This window comes from Limulus polyphemus, unplaced genomic scaffold (genome assembly GCF_000517525.1).
Source record: "Limulus polyphemus unplaced genomic scaffold, Limulus_polyphemus-2.1.2 Scaffold239, whole genome shotgun sequence".
NCBI classification, from domain to species: Eukaryota; Metazoa; Arthropoda; class Merostomata; order Xiphosura; family Limulidae; genus Limulus; species Limulus polyphemus.
In genome coordinates this window covers 487893-515842 of record NW_013665849.1, presented here as the reverse complement: position 1 = coordinate 515842, position 27950 = coordinate 487893, and the positions used below count along the sequence as shown (strand labels likewise).

Genomic DNA, 27950 nt, shown 5'->3' with positions numbered 1-27950 from the left:
ATAAAGGATAATTGCAGTTTACAAGAATTGTTGTTACAGGCCCCATGTTGCTTTCGGATGTATTTCCTCCTTCGCAATTTGAATTTAGTCTGATAGCACTATGGTGCAACACCGCAACTTCTATTTCAACAAGCTTGTGCAAAGGGCGGCGAGATCAATCTTAGACAACACACTTTGGTTAACTTTCCCTAGGCCCTCCACTACACTTGGAGGCCAACTTCCGAGACTACGCTTAAAGACCAAAAGACACAACAGTCCATGGAGCTGCAGTGGGGGATTTTTCAGGTGTATAGTGGAGTAACATTTCTGTAGTTCCAGTTTCTTCAAACATCAAAGCAGTTGTTAAGTTCGAGATGTGGCTGAAAGAATGTAAGTCTTGGTCATCTTTAAATTCTTTTTTTGTTTCTTTGTAATTTTTTTTGAGATATAGTTCGCTTTACGGCTTTTGGGACTGTCGGACTTTATTTTCTAATAATAGTCACCTAACTTTGTGAATGAGGGCTATGCTTCGGAATTGACTTGAAATGTAGTTTACAAGGCCTGTTGCTGTCATAAGGGCACTAACGTTCGAGTTTTTCTGATTCCAAGGAGAACATTGAAGTCTCCCTTCTTTAAAAATGTAGTGTCCTTTTGATTCTATATTGTTCAACAAAATGTTAGTTAAAAATCCTTTCTGGAAGAGAGCTGTTACACTTTCCAATAAAGATATGGGTAACCATGACAGTATTGCATTGTTGAATGGCCAGGAATTCGCTAAAAGCCAAATTCATATGTACTAAACATATCGTTTGTGACGTCACGGTTCACATCTGCAACAATAGTATTAGCATATGCAAATCGTCCTTGTAGAGTTTGATTAACCCCTGTATAGGTTTTATCTTTATCTGATAGAAATTCAAAAATCGATTGACGTTAAACTTCAAATTTATATTCATCTTAAAAATCTATAGAGACAACTTTTTAATGTTAATCTACTGGTAATTTATTCGTCTATTTGAATTTGCTTTAGAGGTTCTATACATCTATCTTGCATGCTTTATATACCCTTCTTTTTTATCAGCATCTGGCTTTTTTGTGACGAATTTAGCATATGAATAAAAGATATATTCCCACATTGCCAAAAATATTCAGCGGGCAAAACGAAAACCATCAAATTGTAATAGAGGGATTACAGTTATTTGCTTTACGTAGTGTTAATTATAAGAAGAAAGGTCTCACTTATTTTGAAAGTCCGGGTCCGAGAGGTGTTACAAAGGATTCAGTACGTTATATTAAAACGATCTTTGAATCTTACTTCGTCGTTAGAGTTCATATCACCATATGCAGCTTGACAATATCTCTGCAGTGTAGTTTCCATTACAAAAGTCTTCATCGTAAAGTTGTAATGACCAAACCACATGGTTCTTCCTTGTGGGCTTTCTATAATCCATCTAATGTAAGAAAGTGACCGTTTCCTATTGCCCGTTTCAACAGTTTCGTACAGAAATCCATGGGAGATACGTCTGGCAACTTGAACGGTATGCCTTCGTAAGGAATAACATGAATATCCTTTAATTCTCCAGCTGCCTATTGGTGAGACGGTTGAATTAGAGATATGACTGAAAGCCTTATCTTGATGAATCTATACCCTGTTGGCCTCGTTTCTAGAAGAAGATCTTTCTTGATTGTGTTTTATATTGTTGCTTGGGACGTGTGGATGTCTTTTGTTACTGTATTTTGTGTTCATGGATTCTCACCTTACTTACCACACTTTACTTACCATGGATGGGTACGACTTGTTGCAGGTCTCTTTTGGATGGTCCTGATATCCCAAGTTCGTCCATATTCCTTTGTTTTCTAATGCCATTAAACACAAACGATATCCTCTTCTTGGAAATTCTGAATTCCCGATCTAACACATCTTTATGATCTGAGTGTATAAATATTTTGCATGTTATATGCCCTTCCCAAAAGCGATAAATTTTCCGGGGTATCACACTACCTAAGTAAAACCAAACATAGTCAAAATATTGTTTTGATACATTCCATCTCTTTGCGGCATTTTATCAGCTAAAGTTAACAAGTGACTTTGTGATTTGAATCCTATAGTCATAACTCGATTCCAATTGTATAAGCAAATGCTCGTTTTAGTTAAAAAAAAGCTATCCTATAAAACACTTGATTCAGTACTTAAACACCGCTTTATATAGCCAATCAGATCTTTTAAATAATTTATTGTACTTATTGTGAATTCCAGTTTAAAGTTATAACAGCGATAATTTCATTTCTTATGAAAGGAAAGTATTATGAATTTTAACCATGTTCGTTAAATAAAAAGTGTATACTATATAGTTTAAGACGTTTGAAGTCGTTTGAACATTTACATAATTATAAATACTAAAGTTTATTTTTTCGTCTTTATGTTACCTAATTACATAAATGTTAGCGCATTACGAGAGATTGTCAAAACTAGAGACAGAAAATAGTGAGGTATGGGAGAACCGTATCTGATTTAACCATGAGAACATTAAAGAAAAATACATGTCAATGAAACTAATATGAAATCGATTTAAGTTCGTTGATTAACATCGCTTCTTGAAGTACAATGTCGTGTTTTATGTGTATATATCTATAATTCAGAAAATTTACATCTTACAATTTTTGGCAATGCTGTTATATTCTGTTGCAACAACTCATTAGACAAAGTTAGTATTCAAAGCATGTTAACCAGACTTTGAATACTAAGAAGTGCAAGATCACGAATCACTAAAATATAAGGAAAACTTATAATCATCAGCACATCCACAATTTAGACATGCCATTTATCAATATGCTTATTTAGTATTTTCTTATTACTTTTAATGTTTTTTTTATTAATAAAAATTAATTATCAGTATATTAGTTTAGCTGTTGTGCACTTATTTCTTTTTGTTAAATCTTAGACAAGATTTGCAGTCAAACTGTCAAAAAGTGCTTCGTGATAAAGTGTCGTTTAAGAAAACTATATATATATTTTTTCTATTTTTTGGCACATATAGGCCTATCAATGTCACATTTTGACTAGCCAAACGACTCGTAATAATCCTGAAGGAAATGAAGGTCTCTATAATTAAAACTTTGTTGTTGCAAAAACTAGTATATCTGATACTGATAATCTTCGGTTTGTACGCAAACAACGTTTCATAAATACACCCAGGCTTCCTGCAATAGATACCTTAAAATAAGTATCTTGGCAATCTTGCATTACGTGTAACAGAGAATCGTTCGAACAGTAATCAGAATGATAAAAACGTCTAGATACTCATAAGATCATACAAGAAGCATGAGGGTCGAAACAGCCTCCATCATAGAAATGTAGTATTGTTTGTTTGTTTCTAATTAAACGCAAAGCTACACTATGGGATATCTGTGCTCTGCCCACCACGGATATCGAAAAACGGATTCTAGCGTTGTAAGTCCGCAGACATATCGCTGTGCCACTGGGGTGTAGAAATGTAGTGGAAATTGGGTGTACAGTAATAATAATTCTTACAGGAAGTGTTTACTTGGTACCTCAAGAGTTAACACTTTCTATTTCGATGACGAGGAACCCACTTTGAGACCTGATGATGACAAAACCTTGTCGAAACGTTGTACATTTACTGTTATGTTAAACTCATATTAAAGTTTTTCTTCATTACCCATCCAAGCCGTCTCCAACCATTATTAACACTTTCTATCCTTTTTGAAACACATAATCTGAAAACAGCGAATTTAGAACGAAAGTAATAATGATCATTAAATGGCACCAAATAAATTTGCCTTATTCGCTCTCTGTTAATCATTAGAGACAACTCTTTTTCATATTGTAATATTATATTTTTTACTGTTTATTACTTACAATTTGGCAGTATTATTTGACATATGGACCTAATTCTACTGCAGATGTTGGGACTATAGTTTCCTTTCTTAACTCTTCATCAACTTCACATTCACAATTGAATGACAGGCAAATAAGAACTCGAAACATTCTGACATTGTGTTGAAGAGTTTCCTTTCTTTCTGGTTTAGAGACAATATTTTGGATCATGTGCCGAATCCTTCATTAGAAAGAAGGTAGTAGCCCATAAGAAACTAGTAAGTTTATCAGCACACTTTCTGAAAATGTCTTTAAAAGAAGTCCTGATGTAACTTGTTGTGCCACTTTGTCTACATTACTAACATTGATTGCTCTGCATGGCCAGGTGGTTAGGGCGCTTGACTCGCAATCTGAGGGTCGCGGGTCAAATCCCTGTCCCACCAAACATGTTCGCCCTTTCAGCCGTGAAGGCGTTATAATGTTACGGTCAATCCAACTATTCGTTAGTACAAAAGTAGCCCAAGAGTTGGTGGTGGATGGTGATGACTAGCCGCCTTCCCTCTAATTTTTCACAGCTAAAATAAGGACGGCTACTGCAGATAGTTCTCGTGTAGCTTTTCGCGAAATTCAAACAAACCAAACTAACATTGATATACAATGCAAATTGAAATTTTTTGCCTTAAAATTTCGACTTTTTATCGCTTTTTTTTACAGCCTTTTCAAAATGACACTAAGTATAGCCCCCAGTGGCACAGCGGTACATCTGCGGGCTTTTACCGCTCGAAACCGGGTTTCGATATCTTTGGTGGGCACAGCACAGATAGTCCATTGTGTAGCTATGTGCTTAATTATAAACAAACAAACAAACAAACACTAAGTATAGAAACATGAAGGCAAAAACTCGTTTGTTTTGAATTGTTTGTTTCTTTGAAGTTAAGCACAAAACTACACAATAGGCTGTCTTTGCTCTGCCCACCACGAGTATCGAAACCCGGTTTCTAGCGTACTGTGTCCATACACATGCCGCTGTTACACTGGGGGGGGGCGAAAATCTCGTTTCTCGTGCCTTTTGGAATTTTTAGTATTGAGAGAGAGTCAATTATTCAATGACGTTCCCTCGCATGAATAAATTAATTAATAGCTATAAGTAAAAATGAATAGCTATAAGTAATAAACTAATTAATAGTTATATGTAATAAATTAATTAATAGCTATAAGTAATTAATTAATTAATAGCTATAAGTTTAGTTCCACATACTTTAAACCAGTAGCATACGTTATTTTCAGTTTAAGCTTCACTAATAAGGATTTATAGATTTCAGAAGTCCATTATTTTGGTTATTTTTATCACTGAAAGAAGTGTATTATTATTATTATTATTATTTCCTTTCCTTTCATCACTAGGGACCATCGTAAGCACAACAAAATATAATTATAATAATACTTCACGGACGAAACCAATACATTCACCTCAACTGTCACGAGAAAAAGTTATACAAATGTACATCTAAATTTATTTACATTACAAGCAAGCTGAGCTTAATTATTACTAGATGTATATGTTTTATTATTACTCCACTTGATAATTACAATATTTACTTGTTTATAACAGGTGCACTTCAAAGCAAAATAACTAAAGTTGAGCTGTGCTTAATTCTATATGCACATTATCAAAAATGTTTACAAAAACATTGGTTTAGAAATGCTTTAGATATCTCAATGATTTTAGACGCATACGACGAGATAAGTTACATTACCATTTAAATGAACCAAGTCAGGATTAATGTGACCACTAAAGAACTACTTTTTTTAACTATAGTTGGTCATTAATGTCACGTATTTATTTTAGAATAAACTTGTTTGGTAAACCAAAATGTCAAATGCTTTAGATAGCTTTAATAGATAAAGAAAATATTACAGCTTGTGTGTATAGAAAAAACCCCATTAGAAAAAGAATTTATAACATTAGATGAAGAATTACGAATAGATATGTGTCACATTCAGACAAGATGATAACGATTGTACTGCTAGATATATTGTGGCTGCTTTTGACAACGTTTATCCATTAATAAAACGTTGAAAAATGTAGATCATTAGAACTTAAGGGCCCGGTTTCCTATTTAGTTGAATGTTATCCCGTGTACAGTTAATTTATTTTATTCTAAAAAAAAAGAAAGAAAGGGTTTTAACTCAGACGACTGCATGACAAACAATCATGTTGAGAAACAAGTAAAGAAATGGATATAATGATTTGTAACTTAAGGTACTGTAGATACTGGCAGCACAGGTGGTGGAACGAACTTGAATTTTCGAGCACCTTATTTGCTATTTTAACCACGACCATTGAATTCAAAATTGAAACAGCGACTTTCCCACATAATTATATACGAGTCTCTAATACCCACTTCGCTATTGCGTCAATCGTTGGGGCACATGTCTCCAGTTTCCGTCAGATTTGCCACCTATAGACACTGGGTTCACTAAATTTTAGTTTATTATCAGAAAGAGACAGAAAAAAAACTAACTTTAAATTGAAACAAATGTCATTTCGATGGGACGTTAAATAGGCGGGGCTTCGATTTCAAAGAATTGTGTACAAAATTGTTTATTTGCAAAAAAAGTTAAGAATTTAATTTTCGCCTCCATATGTTACCTCAAGTACAACAACAAACAAATTAAGTGAAATGATGTCTAAAAGAACCTTTAATTTACTGAAGAAAAACGACTTACCTATAGTGCACAGCATCAAAAGGCCTGAAATAAATACATAATTTTATTAAAAACAAATTATGAATGCATTTTGGACATTCTATGATATATATACAAAGACGAAAAAGTTTAGAGTTTATTTTATATCACTATATTAAAACATTTTCTCGTTGTTGTGAACGATTTGAGCTAATAGTTTGAATTATTAGTATGCTTTTAAGCGTTTCATAGTGTATTAGTTCTTAGTTTTGTAGGAATATGTAAAATATCTTTGCAGCAGAGTTTCTTGAAAAAAAATCTGTGTATGAGAAATGTTATGTTAATCTGATTTTATATTAGTTTCTAGTGTTTACTGGTTTCACAATTAAACCTAACAGAATCTGCTGATGGTTGTTATTAACCGTTTTAATTAATTTGGAGTTTCAACTCTTGCATCTGGAGATGATCGTTAGTTCGATCGTTTAACATCCTCCGGTGGGACAGCAGTAAGTCGACGGATTTACAACGCTAAAATCAGGGGTTCGATTCCACTCGGAGGACACAATAGATAACCCGATATGGCTTTGCCATGAGAAAAACACACACATACTCGATCGTTTAAACGAGTATTTAAAAAATGTGTAAAAGCAAATTAATTTTATAAGGTAATTCAGGATCAGAATAATTCCCTTAAGTTTTTGTTCATCATTAACAGCAACAATATAAAAAGCAATAAATTGTATCTTATCAGAGAAACGAATACATTTATACGCTCTTATACTGACTGGCCACATTTACTGTAGTTGTTATTCCATAGCATTCTCTCGGTACAAGTTAGGTAATTTGTGATTCACTGTTCCCCTTTTCCCACACGAGATAAACGCTGATAGAGGAAATCATCAACTGGGAGAAATGTTCTCGTTGACACGCCATCAATCAAGGCTATTGTACCTTGCCACACTACATTAACTTATCAAATCACACTTTCCACTCATCCGATCTAAATGCGTTCTTTTTTTCTTTTTTTTTTTCATACGTCTAAAACCTTATATTGGCATAACCTCACTTCTGATCATGTAATGTTAAAGTTTCGGGGTGATGCGCGTTTTGCTTTAACAATTAGGGAGCAGCACAGGCGGGTAGTAGTCTTTGCTATTTTCAACTTAACACGTTTTATCGAAATTGAGCATTTACGCTCCTATGTTGAAATCTAAAACCGCCGTTATCTAATTCCTTTTAAAAATTTCTCTGCGGCGTGCTTCGGCCTCATCAACTCGCTCGTGGTTTTTATCACGAGTTCCTTGATGACTTCGTCAAACGTGACTGTGGCGAGTGAACAAAGCGAACATGATAAAATGAGAACTCCTTTTTAAAGGAAAGTAATATATCTCTGAGACCCCTGTTCTAAAACATTTTGGAAGTGAAATGCTTTTCTTTGGATACTTCTGGTAAATATATTTTGAAATGACAAAATTTTGTCGCTTTGTAATGCCGTTACAACCAAATACAACATCTATTGACCTATATACAGATTGTGGCAATCATTATTTGCTAAGATCTGTCATGACGTTTGTGTATTATAAATAAAGGGGTTATAAGTCCCACCATGTTCTATTCGAATGGTATCGTCATATTATAGCGACTACGGCCTTATAGATTACAACTGAAATATCTATACAAAAAATAGGTACATTATATACTGTTTACTAACTTAGTAGGAAACCTTGATACGTGATAAACACAAAAATAGGAATAATATGAGTGAAGTAATCTATACATGAAAGAACATTTATACTATAGCGATTTTTGACTGTTTCAAATAAACCTCCTTCAATATACATTCATGTACGTGTGTGTGAGTAACAGCTTTTCAGACAACTGTACATAAAAAAGTGTTCCTTCTAAAAGACGGGAAATATAATTAGGGCACGACCTACAATGTGAGAAGGGTAAAATATACGTCAGTGAGAGAGATAGATATCTATAAAAGTGGGAACCGTATAGCGGTAGTGATACACCGTCTGTAAGATTTAAATTTCAAATTGCAAGCTCACTTACATGTGTAAAAGGAAAAAAAAAAGAGCAGATAAGAGTGATTAAGCCTACAATGTCCTATAACTAAAACTATAATTTACTATTTGCAGCCAGTAGTGAGAAGGTTCATGCGCACAATGAAGCAAAATTAAAACAGATGTCTACAGTCGATACCACTGAGGTCGTTAGGTACAGATCATCTCTTAAATTTGGTATATCACAATAGTTACGTGCTTATACGAAAAGTATGGAAAAACCTAAGATGTCTTGATTAAACGCCCCCCAGTAGCACAGCGGTATGTCTGCAGACTTACAACGCTAGAATTCGGGTTTCGATACTCGTAGTGGGCAGAGCACAGATACCCCATTGTGTAGCTTTGTGCTCAATTACAAACAAACTTGATTAAACATTATTACTATTATTAGATAAATGAAAAATTGCATTTTCCCTTCAAATTAAAAGACAAATAAACGTAGCAGTAAAAATCTAACCCAGTCATCCATTCTGAACATTATACTGATAAAGAGAACGCTCAATTGAATAAATTAATTTAAACACCCACACATTCTAGCTATCACACATGTGATAGTTACAAAATATAACCTCGAAACACGTGATTTATTGCCGCCAAAACAAGCATTGTGCAATTTATGTAATCTATATTTCAACTTTTTTTTTTTTAATGTAACAAATTTTGACGGTATTATATAAAGCTTCTTTGATGATTCGTATTCTTAAATTTGAGAAACATTTAATGATATATATTATTGAATATTTGAAACATAACTTTGGTAAACTGTATTGCTGAAAATCATTATACTTTAGTTTTATAACTAAAATATTAACGTTAAAAATATCTGGAAATAGCAGATACTAAAAAGTCTGATAGAAAAATTCATATGTATGTAAATATAAGAAATGGTTCGGTTAAAAAATATATTGTTGATGACCAACAAAATGTTTCTCCGAAGTTCCTCCAAACACCTAATGATGACAATCATTCATCCTGGTGCAAAAATGTGACTCAGATTAAGCAGAATTTGTAATAACATAGCGCATGTTCTTCTGATGTATATATGTTGCTCGAGCCCCCCCAGTAGCACAGCGGTATGTCTGCGGACTTACAACGCTAGAAAACGGGGTTCGATACCCGTGGTGGGCAGAGCACAGATAGCCCTTGTGTAGCTTTGTGCATAATTAAAAACAAACAAACAAATGTTGCTCGAGCGCAAGGAAAACTTCAGGACTGAGAGTAGATCTTACGTTCTGAAATCGGTACCATTTAAAGGTCACTAAAATGTATTCATGATATGCGTATAAAAATTTAATCTGTACAAACAAAAACTGCTTTGATATTTACTTAAATTTGACCATTATAAATTAAACATTTCTGATTTTAATTGAAACACTTAATCTGTAGTAGTAATAATAACTTCCGATCAGGGTAAGCTACGTACTCAGAGCAAAATTGAAAGTTAACCTGACTAAAGATATAGCTAATTCAAACACTTCATCTATGATATATAGTAATAACTTCCGATCAGGGTAAGCTATGTACTTAGACCAAAATTAAAGTTAATCTGGCTAATAATATAGCTAATTGAAACACTTCATCTATAGTAAATAGTAATAACTTCCGATCAGGGTAAAATGAGTACTTAGAGCAAAACTGAGAGTTAACCTGGCTAAAGATATAGCTAATTGAGTATATTTTTCTAACGCATCCACTTGTAAAGATTAGAATGCCTTAAACTGTAGCTTATAGTGATGTACGATAGTCACTGTCTTCATATTTTTTGTCGGGAATCAGTGCCCACCGGATTAGCCCCTGTGAAAGACTACTCCAGTTAGTTTACAAAAAGCGAATTGTGTGGCTCACGTTGTCATCGTGACTGGTTCTGCTCACAGGGTGAAATGATTAGTTGCTATGGTGGTGTTGATGAGGAATGCTTACCTTTGTTTTCAGTCTCATAGCTTTACTTCGCAAAGAAGAGAATCAACACATAATTTACTTCGCATTTCTATTTGCCAGATACCAGATGTGACTGTGTTCATTAGGTTATTTAGTTAAATGTTAATCTAGTTTGAACACAATGCAGCCATATTGATGCCTTCTTAATGTTAATTATCTGTCTAACTATCTATATATCTGTCTGTGACGACAAAGTATCAAAGTTTTATATTTACTTCTGCTTAATAAATTGTAGTCTCCAGTAAAAAAATAAAACAACCATTTATTATCGCTTAGATTTGTTTCGACTCACTTCTAAATCCTATAATGTGGTCCCATCACTGAACATGCTCGCCCTTCCGGCCGTGGGGGCGTTATGATGTCATGGTTAATTCTATTATTCGTTGGTAAAGAGTAGCTCAAGAATTAGAGGAGGATAGTGTTAACTATCTGCCTTCCCTTTAGTCTATAATTTAAGAACTGGGGACGACTAGCACAGATATTTCGCAAGTAGCTTTGCGTGAAATTCAACAAAACAAACGAGCTTGTATGATGGAGAAGTTATCACTAAGCTAAGAATAACTACTCCAAGGAGAAAATATTAAAATGTGTTAGATTATTCTTGTTCTTCTGACGTTATTTACAGTTGGATTCTTTTTTGGTCTTACAAGTGAAGTTGAAACCTTACCATGTTTATCAAATAACACGAAATCAATTTGCGTATTTACTTTAATGTATTAATCAATTTAAAACAATATATTATTACAAAGCTTATTAGTATCTGAAAACTCTAGGTGCATTAGAAAAATTCATTTTCACTTAATCCGAGAAATATAAACAAATTTGACGTCGAACATATCTTTGAATGAACAATGGGCTATCTGTGCTCTGCCCACCACGGGTATCGAAACCCGGATTTTAATGAACATTGAAGTTTCATCTTTAATATCAGTGTGATAAATATAAAATGTAATTCCCAAGAAAACTAAACTAGTTTTATATAATAAATTTGAACACTTGAAACTAACACATCACATCTTCCAGCAGGCACGTATGAACTGGTTCTGAAAGTTATATTCAATGCTATTATTTTGCTCTTTGGTTTATCGTACAACATCGAGGAGACGTCGGGCTTGAGATTTTAAGATCTGAAGTTTTTTAAGCGTATTAAATCAGTTTAGGTGGTAGTCTAATTATTCCCAGATCTTGAATATGAAATATGATGTATCAATTTCTTTTAATTATATATATGCAGTTTTTTTACAGTTAAATATCTATAGAAAAACCATCCATCTCTGAGTATGTTGTTACATCATAGTAACAGTGGTGGCAAAACGCCATGAAGACAAAGATATCAGATGGTTTTGTTATAAAAGTCGGATCGATCCAGTGTAATCCATCAAACTAGACGATTGATACATCGTCCTTACAGACCTCTTCTTGTGAAAATATATTCTTTGTCGGTATCTAAAATGAGTGAAGACACGTCAGATTGGCGGTTATTTGTTATTCAAAAGGTTCCATGATGACAACGCTCCCTAAGAAAAAAAAGAACATAAAAAATATCTAGCCCTTAGGGTTGAGCGTTAATAATAGCTAAAGGTGGGATTGTATATCGAGTTCTTAGCAAACGTCAAAGGTCCAACATTTGTCATCTTATATTTTGTTCCTTGTGAAGCTGGCATGTAGATACGGCTGTCGTTGTCTGATGATAGACGGTGTTGCATGGATTCTTTCTGTCAGCATTCTCCAGAAAAACTTCCATTTCATCCTTCGTCGTCCTTTCTGTCTTCCTTCCTTTAGTACATCTATTTGCATTAGTGCCATATTTTATGGTCATCAATCAAGTCGACCAAGGCTTTAGGCTTTCAACAAGCTGTCAGTTTTGTTACATTACCTCATTACTGGACCTGACTGATAGGGTTTCTAATAAACGATTTCCTTGATATGCTTAGCTTCTGAACAGATATACAAATCCAACAGGACACGATAATATTGATTGTGCACTTTCCTAATTAGAAGATAGAATTAAAAATATAAAACGATCCTTAAACTATTTGAATTGTTGTATAAATATCTACCCTTTTCTTCCTATGGGTTTGAAAATATCATTGTTATGTACACTACGATATTCAGTCATATTATAATGGTAATGTTCTTCTTGTGACTCAGTAGCTTTTGATATAGTTTTATGGATATACGTTAAATTTGCGTTCTTATTTATAATAGCTATTTCTACTTAAAGTATATATATGTATATATTATCCAGATACAGAGCTATGGTGACTTACATTAAGATTTTTTTAAGTTGGTTCAAGTCTTTGTCAGAGTGTATTATATTTTGAAAGTGTAGAAGCTAAAAATTGTTGATAGAAAAAAAGTATTATATATTTCTAATTGTGGGAGAAAATCCTTATTAAGCTTAAACGAATGTATTGTATAAATATTGTTTCTTCTCTTTGTGGTGTTCTAAGGTAAAACTGGAACAAATAAGTACTAACTATCACAATAATGGTGTTCTAAGGTGAAACAGGAACAGATAAGTACACACTATCACAATAATGATGTTCTTAGGTAAAACTGGAACAGATGCGTACTAACTATCACAATAATGGTGTTCTTGGGTAAAACTGGAACAGATAAGTACTAACTATCACAATAATGGTGTTCTAAGGTGAAACAGGAACAGATAAGTACACACTATCACAATAATGATGTTCTTAGGTAAAACTGGAACAGATGAGTACTAACTATCACAATAATGGTGTTCTTGGGTAAAACTGGGACCAACAGATAAGTTAAGTACTATCTATCAAAATAATGTGAGGTTAGGAAATATTTGTTTTCGAAAAAAATAAAATGAACAAGGACAGCAAAAGAGAGATTCAAAAACACGTATAAAACTAGAACCAAAATCTTTATTAAACGTAGATATAAAATCAAGATGTAACACTCAGCATAATTGAATAGAACATAAAGCAAAATGAAACTCAAATTTAAGCTTAATACAATACAATGATGAGGCTAATGATTTAATGATAACTTAGTTTCCATTGGCAAGGAGCCAGGCTTCTGTCCCTCAACAACCTGAACTTGGCATGGTTAGTGCTAGGTCACAACTTTCTCCATAGTCAGGTGTCCATGTACCACAGCTGGAGTAGCCATGGGTTAAGTCGCGAATTTGCTGCCAGTTGGGATTGACTAACAGTTATTGACTAAAGGAGCCTCTGAATCTGTACAAGAAGATTGAGCTTTCTTCTTCCGAAACTCTAGGAACAACTTCTGGGAATAAGGAATATTATGGTCCTAATAGAAATGAAAGCTGGTTCCCAACCTCTCTATAGATGTAGCGTTACACCTCTACATTGGCCATTTGCATTTATTGTCTGAATTATTGGTGACAGGTTTTACCAAGGCTGAAGGTCCGCAGATGTTATAGTTGTGGTTAAAGGTACTTTGGCCACAGTTCTGATGTTGCAGTGATTAACACACTCTACTACTGGTAAGTAGTAGTTCCTTCTGCTGCATTACATAAAATTGAAAGGACTGGCAAAGCATGAATGTCAATAAAATCACGGAATTTAGTAGTTAGCAAAAGTCTTCCCTGTTCTGGCTAGCAACTGCAAGGGTCGAGTTCTCTTGTAGGCTTCAGTTCAAGAGGCAAGGTAGCCAGTGGTCATGAATTAGAGCACTTTATAAAAAAAGTCAAAGTTCAGTTAGCAATGTCACAGTCATTCAGGTTGGTGACCCACCTTTTCATACAAAAATAATTAATATGGGAGTATCAAACAAGTCATTACAGTGGGAATGATATCTGCACTAACTTCTCTAATGGAAGAATACGCTGTTCCTATCACATATAAATGTTCAATCCATCAAGCTTCTATGGAACCCTTTATGAGGTCGAAGTCACGAAATTTATGGATATTCCAGTTTCAAAGATGCAAAATATTCCTTTACCGATAGCAATGAAAACAATAAGCATAACATGTTTCTCACTTGATATCATGGAAGTTATCACAACAACCTTTTTTTCTGCTCTCTCTCTCTCTTAATTAAAATCGCATGCTTATATATTTTTCACGACTAAACCAAACATATTTTTTGCCACAGTAATTACTGTAGCTTTTAACACACTTTTTACCTGCCTGAAAAATTGTGCTCTTACATATCTCAAGTTTTTGTACATAATTAAATACATACCAACTTGTCCATATGTTGTGTAAGACAGGTATGTACACAAACCCATTTGTCTCAAATACTACATATCAACTAATTTATACCATAATACAAAAAGCTGAAAGCCAACAGGCCATTATAATCATATTGCATATTTCTATCTACAAAATACACATTTATGCATAAGAACACACACAGTCGAACGTAGTAAAAGAACTAGAGAAAACAACAAACTTACTTTGCCGCTATACTACTCCAGTAGTTATACTTTTTATGCTACTAGTGCTATCTAGGAGTAAAAAACTACACCAGATAAACACGAACAACACCTTAAACAATAATCTAGTAAAATGTGAAACTTTTCTCGAAGACTTACATCCTGTATGTCTACTTCTCATGCTGCGCTAGGACACAGCTACCTTTCCTGAGCTTCAGAAAAGCCAGTATGGAACTACTTGACCTACAGTATGATCTTGCACCATGACATAACATAAGGTCACTTCAGCTAACATGCAAGATTGCCGTGAAAGGTTTTTAAGCAGACTTCTATACTCACAGAAAAACATAACTTAAGTGCTCGGAAAGTAAGAATTGCAAAGTTCTTTTAACGTAACTGGTATGGCAGAAATACAAGTTGTTATCGGCTATCAAAACTAATGTTCCTAGTAGGATCTTATCTGATTACTTCAGCTAATTTAACTGTTTTTATCCACTGAGTTAATACTTGTTGAAATATTTGTTTGTTCAAAAGTGAAACGAACATATATAACAGGGGAAAAATCTGTTAAATAAGAAAATGAATTTGTATTATACACATAGATAAGAACATCAAGAAGTTTAGGTTTTTACTTCGATATTTGCCAGCCTCAAAAGAAAGCCCCCCCCCCCAAAAAAAAAATCTGGCTGCTGCAATAAAGAAGGTACTAATATGGAGAATTGCGTCTGTACCACACTATGAAATCAAATTATAGGAAATATTAATTCTCAGCTCATACGAACTTGGACAAATTTCTGTACCACTCCACATGGGCATGTTTCACCTTTTCAGGGAAGCAATGAAACAGAAGTATGGTCAAGCAAATAAATGCGGTAAGGATTAATGCAAGCTTACAACTATGTATAAGGAAGATAACTTAATGCAGAACATCTGTATGGAGTTTTAAAAATTACTGATTATTCCTGAATAAAGATATATTTTTCTAGTTAAAAACGGGTAGCATTTGGTAGATCTTAACCTTTCCAACAATAGAATATAAAGCATAGTGATACATAATCATATTGTAAATTTACATTTTCCACACCACTGTCTATTTCATGAAACTGAACATTTGTCACTAATGGAAACAGTAGACGGTTTAAAAGACTTTCTTAAATGTTTTAACTTAAGTGAAACAATAAGAATTTGCATCCCCTTTAATAATGTATGTGTGTGTGCGTGTGTGCTTATATTTTTTGCCAATAAGCATCAAAATACCAGTATTCTCTAACTTGTTATTTTCCTTTCACCATTGATAAGAAATACTAGAGCACAACACGTAGAGTTTGTTGTTCACATCACTATGGTCACCGTTTATCATTATTAAACACTAGAGCTTTATAATTAGGTGCCATTTGTAGTGTCTGTCTTAAGAATGAGAGAGAATGTGCCAGCTTCTTGTTTATCACTTATTTTTTATGTGTATGAACCCTGGAATTTTAGTAAGCGGTGCTGGTGTGTTAGTACAAGCTTTTTTCATAACGTTTTCATTGCCATAGGCACATATTCCCCTCTAGAGCTCTGCCATGAAAGTTTGTAATTTCGTACCACCAGGAAGAAAGTGTATTATTATCCCTCAACCTTCAAAGGTTTACAGGCTTCAAGTTTCAAGTTTTTGTTTTCTATTGTGTATCTAAAAGTAGACCTGGCACTAGTAATCTGTGAACGTGTAGTGAAAAGATTAATGTTCTGTAATGGACTATCCAATCATCAAAACAGAATCAACAAAACCAACCAACAAACCTTAAAGAATAAATGTTTAAATAACAGTATAAATATCTTGAGCACACGTGCTGAAGTTACAAAGATATAATAAAAATATGATTTATTAATAATTATCAAACTTACCAAAGGCTTCCATGTATGACACCCAACTAATATATATATTTGTTGCACATATTGTTCTAATAATAGGTCCATTTTGTGTTATGTACTACAATACCAGTTACCACCAATCAAGTATTCTTATAATGAACTTATATAATATGATAGCAAGTGATATTTGATTTTTTACAATGTTCATATTAAAACAATTTAATTTATTTTAAGCTAGATTCACACCTCAACCAAGCTCAAACTAATGCAAATTTTTTATGTAGAGCCCTAATTGTTTTTTTTTTTTTACATTTTTATTTTATTTAAATATTCTTTTTCAAAAGTATGGAATTCACCCATTTATTGTGGTTTTAACCATAAATTCAAACAAAATATGGGGCATCTAAGCCAAAATTTCTTAAATAACTATTTTTGTTCTTCTGTTAAATGTTCATGACAAATCTTGGAAGAAAAATTATTGCATCACTCAATCCTTTTTACCCTTTTTTTGGTTCCTGTAAGTTTTTACGAGATTTTTGACTATGCAAATATGAGAACTAGTGTAAAACAGTTATGGGCATTGTGTGATGTAAGCTGACTCATATTTCAGTCATCAAACACATATATGCACCTATATTAACAAACCAACCGTGACAAATGTATTACAGCAGATGATCAACAAATACTTTGCAAATACAAAAATTGTCTCTCAGTAAGAAAGCCTAGATTTAAAGATAACTCCACTAAAACAATTGACAAAAAGTGATCTGCGAGTCTTTTTCTTGTTTTAATATTTCGTTGTGCCCTATCTGGTCTTAATAACTTCTTGACATCGCTGTGCACGCAGTTAGAGCTTCCTGGAGTTCCAAGGTGCTTCTCGGTTTCTTCTCTTACACGTTGTTACCCATTACCTTCCAGTGGTTTTCGATAGGATTGAGATAAAGACTGTTGCCTGGTCAGTATAGTGCTTGATTCCCTCCCTTTCAATATAGTCCTTTCCCTGAAGCAATGAAATAAAACCTAATATGTTTTTTTCAATATACTAGAGTAAAATGTCTTCTTTTTTTCACGCCTACTGCATACAGTGCATGAATATTACCAACAATTTTAGTCCAACGAAGTCATCTCGAATTGTTCGCTTTAACCGGGAGTTGAGGATCTCGATGTACTTGTTGGTATTGACAGTGTATTTTACAAAACGAAGGCGTCCCACACCCTGACCAGAGATACATCCCCATATCACCTGACTCTACGTATGCTTCACAGTTGCATTCACACACACTGGATAAAACAGTTCTCCACATCGACGTCGTTTAAAGTTCTTCTCATCAGACCCGTATAGGTTGAACTTTGATTCATCTGGGAAGATCACATTGCTCCGCATTGCTTCACTCCAGTCAACATGCTCTTTGGCCCAGTTGAGCCTCATCGTTTTTCTTGGTCTTCTTGCTGAGAAACCGGCTGAACACAGAAGAGACTGGATGGTGCGCGCGATGACAGTAAACCCCGAAGTTTTCTGCCATGCATTTCAGAACATAATTATCAGCTGCTGTCGACGCTTTCTTCCTACCTGAACTGACTCTCAGTACGAATCTCTAATTATAACTAAAAAGCGGCTGATGCAATATCCAAACAGCCTACATGCATTAAGGCCTCAAAACAGACGATAATTTCAAAGAAAAGTACTAAATGTTTGAGTGATGCAATAGCCGGCCTGATGAGCTTTGATATTAACGAAAGCCCTCGTTGGGACTGGATATAACAGATGTAATGTGGTTGACATATTCCATTCTCCTTTACTATCACTCATAAGATCTTATCTTCATTAACTATACTAAGCCGCTGTGTTTTTCAAATCCCAAGTAAATTACTTTAGAATTACTTCTGCACATTCTCAAAGTATGTGCACAGTCTCAAAATTTTCAGTTTCATACAGATTAGTATCGTGTTGATGTTTCGATCACAAATCTTGATGCGAAATTGCGTATTTTATTGATTTTATTCCGTTATTAGATAGCACAAAAGTTTTCAGTACTTTTTTATTGGCTGTATTATTAAATACTACTATGGCTAACATCTATTTCTATAGATTAACACAAGGTCCAGTGAATTACCGCACTTGTAGCGTCATAATATTTGTTTTGGCGATGTGCCTTCTTCTTCAGATAGGATTTTATCCGAAATGTGACCACGGACTTCTTTCGGAGATTATATATCCTTTTATCGTCTATTATATACATGTAAAAACATAATTTATTAACTTTCTATTGCACATTGCAACATAAAGATTACAATTTTATCTTTAATACACATATAAATGCTTCAATTCTGTAGTTGAATGCACTTATTTCAGGTCTAAATAAACCATGTTTTTTTTTTTTTTTTTTTGCTGGTTCCTTAATTGGGCAACGTTACTTCCAGGTAAAGTACCCATTTATAACTTACTAAAATATATATATCACAAAAATATTTTTGAGCAATATAAACCTAATTACGTAATAAATTCAAAGAAATCCTTTTCCCATCGTATTTATAAAATGCGTGCAACAGATGGTTAAACTTCTGTTGTGTAGAAACAACAGCAATAGAACACATGTAACAAACAATGAAAATATTAGATGTATTCGACTAAACGTATTTGGCATAAATTTGAGGCATTTCCAGGCGAGTTACTTTCCCTCATTTCTGTTGAATTATTTCTTCCTCTTGATATATAATAGTATACTTACCATAAAACCAATAACATAACTACCTGCCTGCCAGTCTAAAATTTCATATGCCCTCTTGTGGCAGCACGAAAATGAAAGCAACTATGACGTATCAAACCCCAAAAGGGGCTTTTAAAATATTTTTTAATGAAGATGAATTAAAGTAAATTGTAAAACATCATTATGAGAACTTGTAGGCAATTAAAATTTTAAATTTGATAGTTTATTAAAATTTCATAATTTTAACACTGAAATTACATATGTCTTCTGTCTGTTTGAGCCCCCCAGTGGCACAACGGTATGTCTGCGGACTTATACCGCTAGAAACTAGGTTTTGATACCCGTAGTGGGCAGGGCAGAGATAATCCATTGTGCAGCTTTGTGCTTAATAACAAACAACATCGACAACTGTCTGTTTGAATTCTAACAACTAGAAATTCGGAGTACGGAAGAAGCAGAATATGCTGATAATTAAATCTCTAAATACCAGTAAATTGTGTTTCATATTAGCCGCCTAAGAGTTACATTGCAATTAATAATTCATGGAATCCACTCAATAAATCAAGTAACAGCTAAGGTATGATCATTGAAATACGTTGCCATATGGCTCTCAGTGGGGAATATTAAACAATACACTCTCTCTTCTTTCTAATTAAAAATAGGATCAACGTTCAGAATACACAATGAAAAGTTTTATTTTGTCGAAGGCCTTAATCGAATCTTCAGTATAATTTCTGTGCTTAGTAAGTGATTGTCATTGGTGACAAGAATAACTAAGAGGTGAATGGAGTTTTGGTGCATTATGATATTAATATTATGAATATTTATTAATAAAATGTTTTCTTGGATTCTCTAACTCACTTGTAAAAAGCTTTGTATTTGATCACTTTTCGTAATCCCTAAGACCAACAATTTAGTGCTAAAAATTACTATAAAATATTTGCAGAAGCTTCAGAACTTAATGCTCACATTTCTGAACTTTTCAAGATTTTATAAGCAAATAGTTTGCGCAGACGTAGAGCTATACGTGCGTCATGTAAGGTAAGGAGGAAAAACGGAATATAAGAACACTTTGCAATATCGATATACTTTGTGACATCAACCTGCAGGGTGGTATAGGCACTATGTGAGACTGGTACTTACTTAAATCAGTGGTTGTTCATCACGTAGTCTATGACAGGCTTATATTATCGCTATTTTATCGTCATTAAATCTTCTTTCTAAAGCAGTTATTGAACGACGAATGATGGTTTCGTGTCTCCAGTCTTCCCGAGGTTGCCAATTTTATTGTAATACTTTTTCTAACAATTGACTCCTAATATGTATATGATTGCAAGGTAGCGTGTTCCAGTGATAATTGTCTAGCACTAGTATACTTAACAAGTGTTGGCCTCATAACTTCTATACTTGTTTCGGTAGATACAGAGCAGTGATACATAGACAACGTCTATTACATGATTTAGATCTAGACTTCCACTAAATAGGCTAAAATTGCGTGCTATCCTCATTCTCCTTATCTTTCGATACTGTCGTTTGTGCGGGGGAAAACACTTACTTGATTTTTTCTTTGTTTTAATATAATATCTCTTAAGCACTAAAATACATTGGCTTTGAATTTTAGATAGATATTTTCATGGCCGGCTGCTGAAATTGGATATAGTTTAGCATCAATGTAGCAAATCAAAAGAAACGTTATGCTACAATCTTTTTATCGTGTCATTAGAAAACACGTTCAACTAATTTTAATCGTCTTTGAAATTAATAAAAAAAGAGATAGGAACAAAGTGTATAAAAATAAGAGTTTTTCTAGAAACTTAGTTTCTCACCAATCTTGGAAGAAGAAAAGTTAATTATTTGGGCATTACTGTCCTATGCTTAGATAGGAGCTCAGTTTGTATCATCAAATTGCATGAAGTAGATTAAAAATACCAACAAGATGCTAAAATTTCTAAAACTTCGCTGACATTATCAAGAGCAGATGAGTGACAAACTACTCGTTCCTATTAAACGAAACTTTGTTTCATATAGCACTATCAGGTAGATCGGGACTTAAAGTGGAGGGGGTATAAGTACCAGTGAAGAATTGATTGCTGTTCCTAGTTGACAGCAATGCATACAAACACTGTATTCTATAATTAAATAATCAATATTTAGCATTTAGCAGTGCTTCATTCTATGAGTTTTAAGAAAATTGATTCTCCGAAATCCATTCCCAACCCCAAAGTTTTCAACTGATTATCAAAAGTCTGTTGTAATTTTCTGTTGTAAATGCAACTGCAATTACTTGTAATACTACAGAAGCTGTAAACTTGAATATACGGACACATCCCCATGCTTAGTGCATAAAATGGCAACACAACATGTAACCATAGCCAATAATCTAAAGATCAAAATAAATGTAGAATAATTGGATTAAAAAACAAAAAATTGCTTTTACTAGTCAACATTATGAGCTATATATGTCATGGCGATCTAAGTTCAATAAACCGAGCCCTAACAGAAAATGTATTGGGAAGAAAGAAATGAATAATAGTTATCTTATAAAAGAGGAGCTTCACGCTAAGTTAAAGCTAAACTCATTTTCTTTCTCCATCACACGCACATATATATCATGTATATAGTAATATGTTATACAGATATTTTATATTAGCCAGTCATACATATGACTGCCACATTGAGTTTTTACTCTCTATGGCATCACAACCACACCATAATGGTTCATCATCAATTTAACTAATAGGTCATTCTCAATTAAAATAAGTAAGACAAAAACGAAGAAGGAAAGACGAAACTACTCATCAAGCTGTAAACATGTTACACTCTTCCTGAAACTCTAATGTTCTGTACATAATACTTTCTTATTATCTCCAGTTTCTATCTGTGAAGGTTACAATAAAAATATGAAAATTTAACAACTATGGTGGAAATATTATTCGAAACCTAGGGTTAACTTCATGAATCTGGAAAATACATGTTATATTTCTTGAACTCAGAAAAAGTGTCATAACTTTCTTTCAACTATTGGATGGTATAATCACACTAATTGGTCATCTATGCCAGCTGGACGTGTTTATCAGTGGCTTAATTCTACTCATAGTATGCTGGTGGTTTGGTATGATCTTGTGCTTTACATTATCCTTTTCTGGCTTATCAAAGATGGCTAAAGAGTTTTAGTTGATATCCACGTCTTCACCATCAGAATCAGCTAACATCTCATTTCCACTCTCTGGTTAAATTTTCTAGGTTAAATCTGAACAAAGTGGTTGTTATGAAGCTGTTGTTATGCAGCTTCATGCATATTTGCCATGCGACCACCCCTTAACCATTCAACATATTTTTATTGACACCGGCAGACTGTTCGTTCCCAGTAGATGGCTTACATAGTGCTTTAAGGGAGTGTTACTTCTTGATTGAACACTAACAGATTTGACAAAGAGCAGGAAGTTTTGTAACTTGATCACCATTAGCTAATGGAAGTGATCGATATAGTCAGTTCTTTCAGAGATGATGAACTTGCTAAACATGAGCTTGACCATACTTCGGCCAGTCCATTGAGGTGGGAATGATGCAGTGAATTTTTTCACAACACATTTTACTCTACTGACAACAAACATGAAAAAAGGATTCCCTATTCACCTCCACCAGAGACACACATTTAGAGAGTTATGATAAAGCTGTAGAGAATGATTTTATACAAACCTTAAAGTTTTCCAAGAAATGTCAAAATAACTTGAACAAAAACGAAAGAATTGCGCTAAAGAATCTTAAATCTAACATCAGTATTATAATAAATTCAGCATACAAAGGTAGAGCTATTGTTATTCTTGTTTGAATTTCGCGCAAAGCTACACGAGAGCTATCTACGCGACCCGTTCCTAATTTAGCAGTGATAGACTAGAGGGAAGGCAGGTACTCATCACTACCAATCACCAACGCTTGGACTACTCTTTTACCGACGAATAGTGGGACTGACGGTCACATTATAATGTCTCCACGGCTGAAAGGGCGAGCATGTTTGGTGGGATGGGGATTCAAACAAACAAGTTAAACTCGAAATCGTTTCGTGTATTCTGAAAAAAAACAACAAAAAAAACATTTCCACCCACTACAACTGAATGATCGCCCGAGACAATTTTTTCCTGAATTTCCTTTCGTCTCCTTTTGGAAGAGCAGAAATCTTAAAGATATCCTTATTCGTACAAAAGTGAATTACACCCCACCACAGCTGTCATCCATGTAATAACGCTTGTTGTCTAACCTGCAAGTTCATAAAAACTACCGACTTTTTTTTCTGACAAACACGACCAAAAACATTTTAAAATTACTAAGGAAACTACCTGCACAACACACAACATCATTTATCTCATACAGTGTAAAAAATTCAATCACCAATATGGAGGTCAAAACTAAACGACTCTATTAACACCGAAACAATTCGGTTATTCTATTAATTATGTACTTCTCATAGGCATTGAAATTGGTTTCAAAACTGAACTTGATAGAGAAATAAAAGAAGCTTACTGGATTGCCACTTTAAACTAAAATTATGCGTATATGACGCATAGCAGGCCCGTCCGAACGCACCCCCCCCCCGAGGTCGCCCCACCCTTTTCTTCGATTGCACTCCCCTCCTTAATAACGTAAATTAATACATGTATATGAATTGTTAACACCCGTTAAATACAGCGATCTCTGAGTCAAGCAGTAAACTTTGTAATAAGCATGACAAGTTAGATTACCGTACTTTATAAAATTCATTTGTAAGGACGCGCATGAATAGTTGACTGTCACATAGTGATAGCGATGTCAAAGCAAAAATACACCTATTAAAACCTTCCGCTGAAAGTGTTTATGTCTGGGCGCATTAGGTTAATATACATGGCCACATGGCAAAAAAAAGCGTTGTCGACAGTGTCGTGGCTGTGTAGGATGACATAGATTCTAAATAATAAATGTAGCAAGAAATCGATAGATCATCATCATGCCTACTAAGCCACCTTACAAAAGTTTTCATTTTTAGAACTTTTCTTGCCTATTTTTGCATGGATATCATTGAAACTTTGTATACATATTCTTGTTATATTTTGTAATATTAGGTGAGGTCAAGGTCACAGAAAATTTGAATTTTACATTTTTGGCAATTTTTTCATATAGTCTTGATCTCTAGATTTAAAAAAAAAATTCTGGGATAGGATGCCTCCAGACCCCACCCCCCCACCCCTAGGGTGGTAGCCTCGCTGCCCTCGACAACCAGAATGTACGTACTCTGGGAAAATATCAAGTTTTGCACCCCCTCCCAAAAAATTCATAAGCACTCAGCTTCTTTGATTTATGGTAAGAATGCCGCCAACAGAACTACGAATGTGAATTGGTACCTGTCAATCTTGGAATTATGAAACCATTTAGGATTTTTTGTCAAAGAGACCACAGAACCATCATAAGCATGGCCATTTTGGTTTCACATTCTTCTGAGTCATACTGAGAACACAGCACGCATACCATCTTGCACTTCCAGCTGATGAATTTGTCTACCATGTATGTGGTTGCTGCTTAGCCAAAAGCATCTTGATTCCGATCTTTAGATTTGCAAGTGTTCCCACTAGAGTTCAGATTTTAGAACTTTTTTTTGCCACTTCCTTAGATGTTTTATATGCCTGCCTGCTCCTTGCCATTCTATACTTGTGAAAATTCAGCCCTGATTTCGATAACATTAAAACTGGAATTAATAAAGAATTTGTGATCCTGTCTGAGATAGTAGTGCATCATGTAAAGAATACTTTAATGACCTTAAGATATACTCACAGTTATTATTCCAGTTTAAATACTCATCCATCTTACTCAAAGCTAATAACAGTGCTGCAACAGATGATATATTATCCAGAAACTGCCGGTAACATAAGGTAAAGCAAAGAAACTACACACCTGTTTCTTTGGAATGAGCTGATCTGAGCACTCAACAGCTGCAATTTACATAAAACTCATCTTAATACTATCTCTGTCCACTATTTGACCATGAAAAATCTTTGTAACTTGCGTTCAGTAAACATTTTCAGGTGTTAAGCTTCAAGCTAAGAGATTGGATGGATTATAACTGTGGTAGGCGTTAACAACTAAATCATATTATAATTTAGTCCAATTTCAGATACATATTTTTTAAGATTTATGTGAGTTTGTTTGTTTTGAATTTCGCGCAAAGCTACACGAGGGCTATCTGCGCTAGCCGTCCCTAATTTAGCAGTGTAAGACTAGAGGGAAGGCAGCTAGTCATCACCACCCACCGCCAACTCTTGGGCTACTCTTTTACCAACGAATAGTGGGATTGACCGTCACATTATAACACCCTCACGACTGAAAGGGCGAGCATGTTTGGTGTGACAGGGATTCGAACCCGCGACCCGCAGATTGCGAGACGAGTGCCCTAACCACCTGGCCATGCCGGGCCGATTTATGTGAGAATACGGAAAATTAAATCACACAAGGGGGGGGGTGATGGTACAACTTCCCAGATTGCCGCAGTTGATTTCCCTGTCATTAAAGTGATCTTTAGACTATTAGAGAAATTTGGTACTTTTGAGAAAATAATGTCTAGCTTGGAAAAAAATCCAGTCCTTCTGTCGATGGCTGGAGTTTTGACCTCTTTCTTTATACTTTGTGAGCTGACCATATTTGCACTTTCGTCTTCAGTTTTCTTTAAGTAGAGTACAGACATTTATTTATTTCTGTTTTATTAATTTAATCCAATTTGACGTCAAGTTTTTGTGGTGAGATCGATCTAATTCGAAAGGTCATTGCCTTGATTATAATTTATGATGTACATTTCTTTTTTCATAAGTGTGTACTGTACAAGTTTAACCAAGTGTCTGGTGTGTATAACGTTTATGGGAATTATACCGAAAAATTAATAAAGTTGTAACGTTAACTAGCATAATGTGTGATGATTACCTAAATTGTGCTGAAAATAACACCAGTCATATTTCGATAACTATATAAGCTAGAAGAAAAAAACAATTGTATCATCTTTGTTCTGTATAGATCCCACCATCACTCAACTGGTGGCCAAATGAATGGTTCTTGCAGCACTAGTGGGTCAAAGGTAGAATGTGGTATTCTCAGGTACACTGATTTCACCGGGTAAGAGCAGTACCCACTATTACTTATTATGAATTAAATCTGAGCTTCTTACCTTACTGAATTGAAGGGTAAGACCAAATACAAGCTGGTAGTCTAAACAAAAACACAGTGCTGTATTATAAATACACACAAACAAATACAAATTAGCAGATATGTGTGCATGTAACAAAAGATAACACTTCTTTCTAAGTGTGGGGAGGTCTATATGGAAAAATCAACCATTATATACACAGGAAATAAGGTTAACTTTTCCAGAGTGCATTCATTATCCACGTCATCCCACACGTAAAAATAAGGATGCCATAGCTTCCAGGTATTTCTAAACAGATGTTACAAACACATTAACAGACGTCTAAGGAATTCTCTAGCAATACATTCTGCAAATAAGTATAAAAATACCTAAGTGAAACAAACTTTGAGCATGTGTAAGTAGCACAAGAATGCGAATACCTCTTTTCAAAGGCAGTCATCAGCACACTATGTATGCAAATGCAAAATAATTTGCTTAACATGAAATGTTTACCTTTTTTAAACTAAGAGAAAAAGAAACACCTGGTTTGTTTCACATAAAACAAAATATGAATGAGGAACTTGAATTGAAGATTGTAATAAAAGAGTATTGGAGTATAAAGCATTGAAATACAATTAAAAAACAACAACAATCAACCAGAAACAATGTTTAGAATATTTCTTCTTTAGAAGAATAACATATAGGAGCTTCATATACTTTGCTGTGTTAGTTCTTTGGTCAGCTGAATTTTGTCTAAAATCACACATAAATTTATTTACTTGAATTAAAATGCTCAACAACATGATTATATATTAAGAAACACAATTTCACTTACAAATAAATCAACTGATTGCATATCAAGAAGCTAAGTTTCTCTTACAAATAAACCAATTGATTATATATTAAGCAACACAGTTTCTCCTACAAATAAACCATGTGATTATACATCTAATCAAAAACACCTTAGATGTGTAAAAAGGTGCGGCCAAAAACGGATTGAGCGTGAGACTTGGGGCATTATGGTGGGTAAAACAAAAAATGCGACTTAGCTAACTAATGAATGAATATTTGCTGTAAAACTCTTATCAATGCTAAAGTTTAGCTACCAATTTTGATTTCATTCTCTTAAGTCTCATGCTTAATCCTTTTTTGGCCGCACAATTTTTTCAAACTTAAGGTGTTTTGATTAGATATCATGACTTTTTATCACTACACACCAACAAACAACAGCAAGTAAGAAAGTGACACTCGATAGTAACCAACTTTAGCTTTAGGATCGCAACCCCATTATTCAGAACAGACCTGTAATTTAAAGAATCAACCAGATTCTTTAAAATATGGGGTGTTAGTTTTTCTTCTC

At 34.2% G+C, this 27950-nt stretch overlaps 1 long non-coding RNA gene across 1 annotated transcript in view; it reads right to left on the bottom strand.

The window, feature by feature from the left end:
* Positions 1–27950, bottom strand: part of LOC111085109 — a 165018-nt gene that overhangs the window by 84815 nt on the left and 52253 nt on the right. Inside the window, exon 2 of the long non-coding RNA XR_002609958.1 lies at positions 6548–6571. This is a non-coding gene — a long non-coding RNA (uncharacterized LOC111085109). The remainder of the gene's footprint in view (positions 1–6547; positions 6572–27950) is intronic.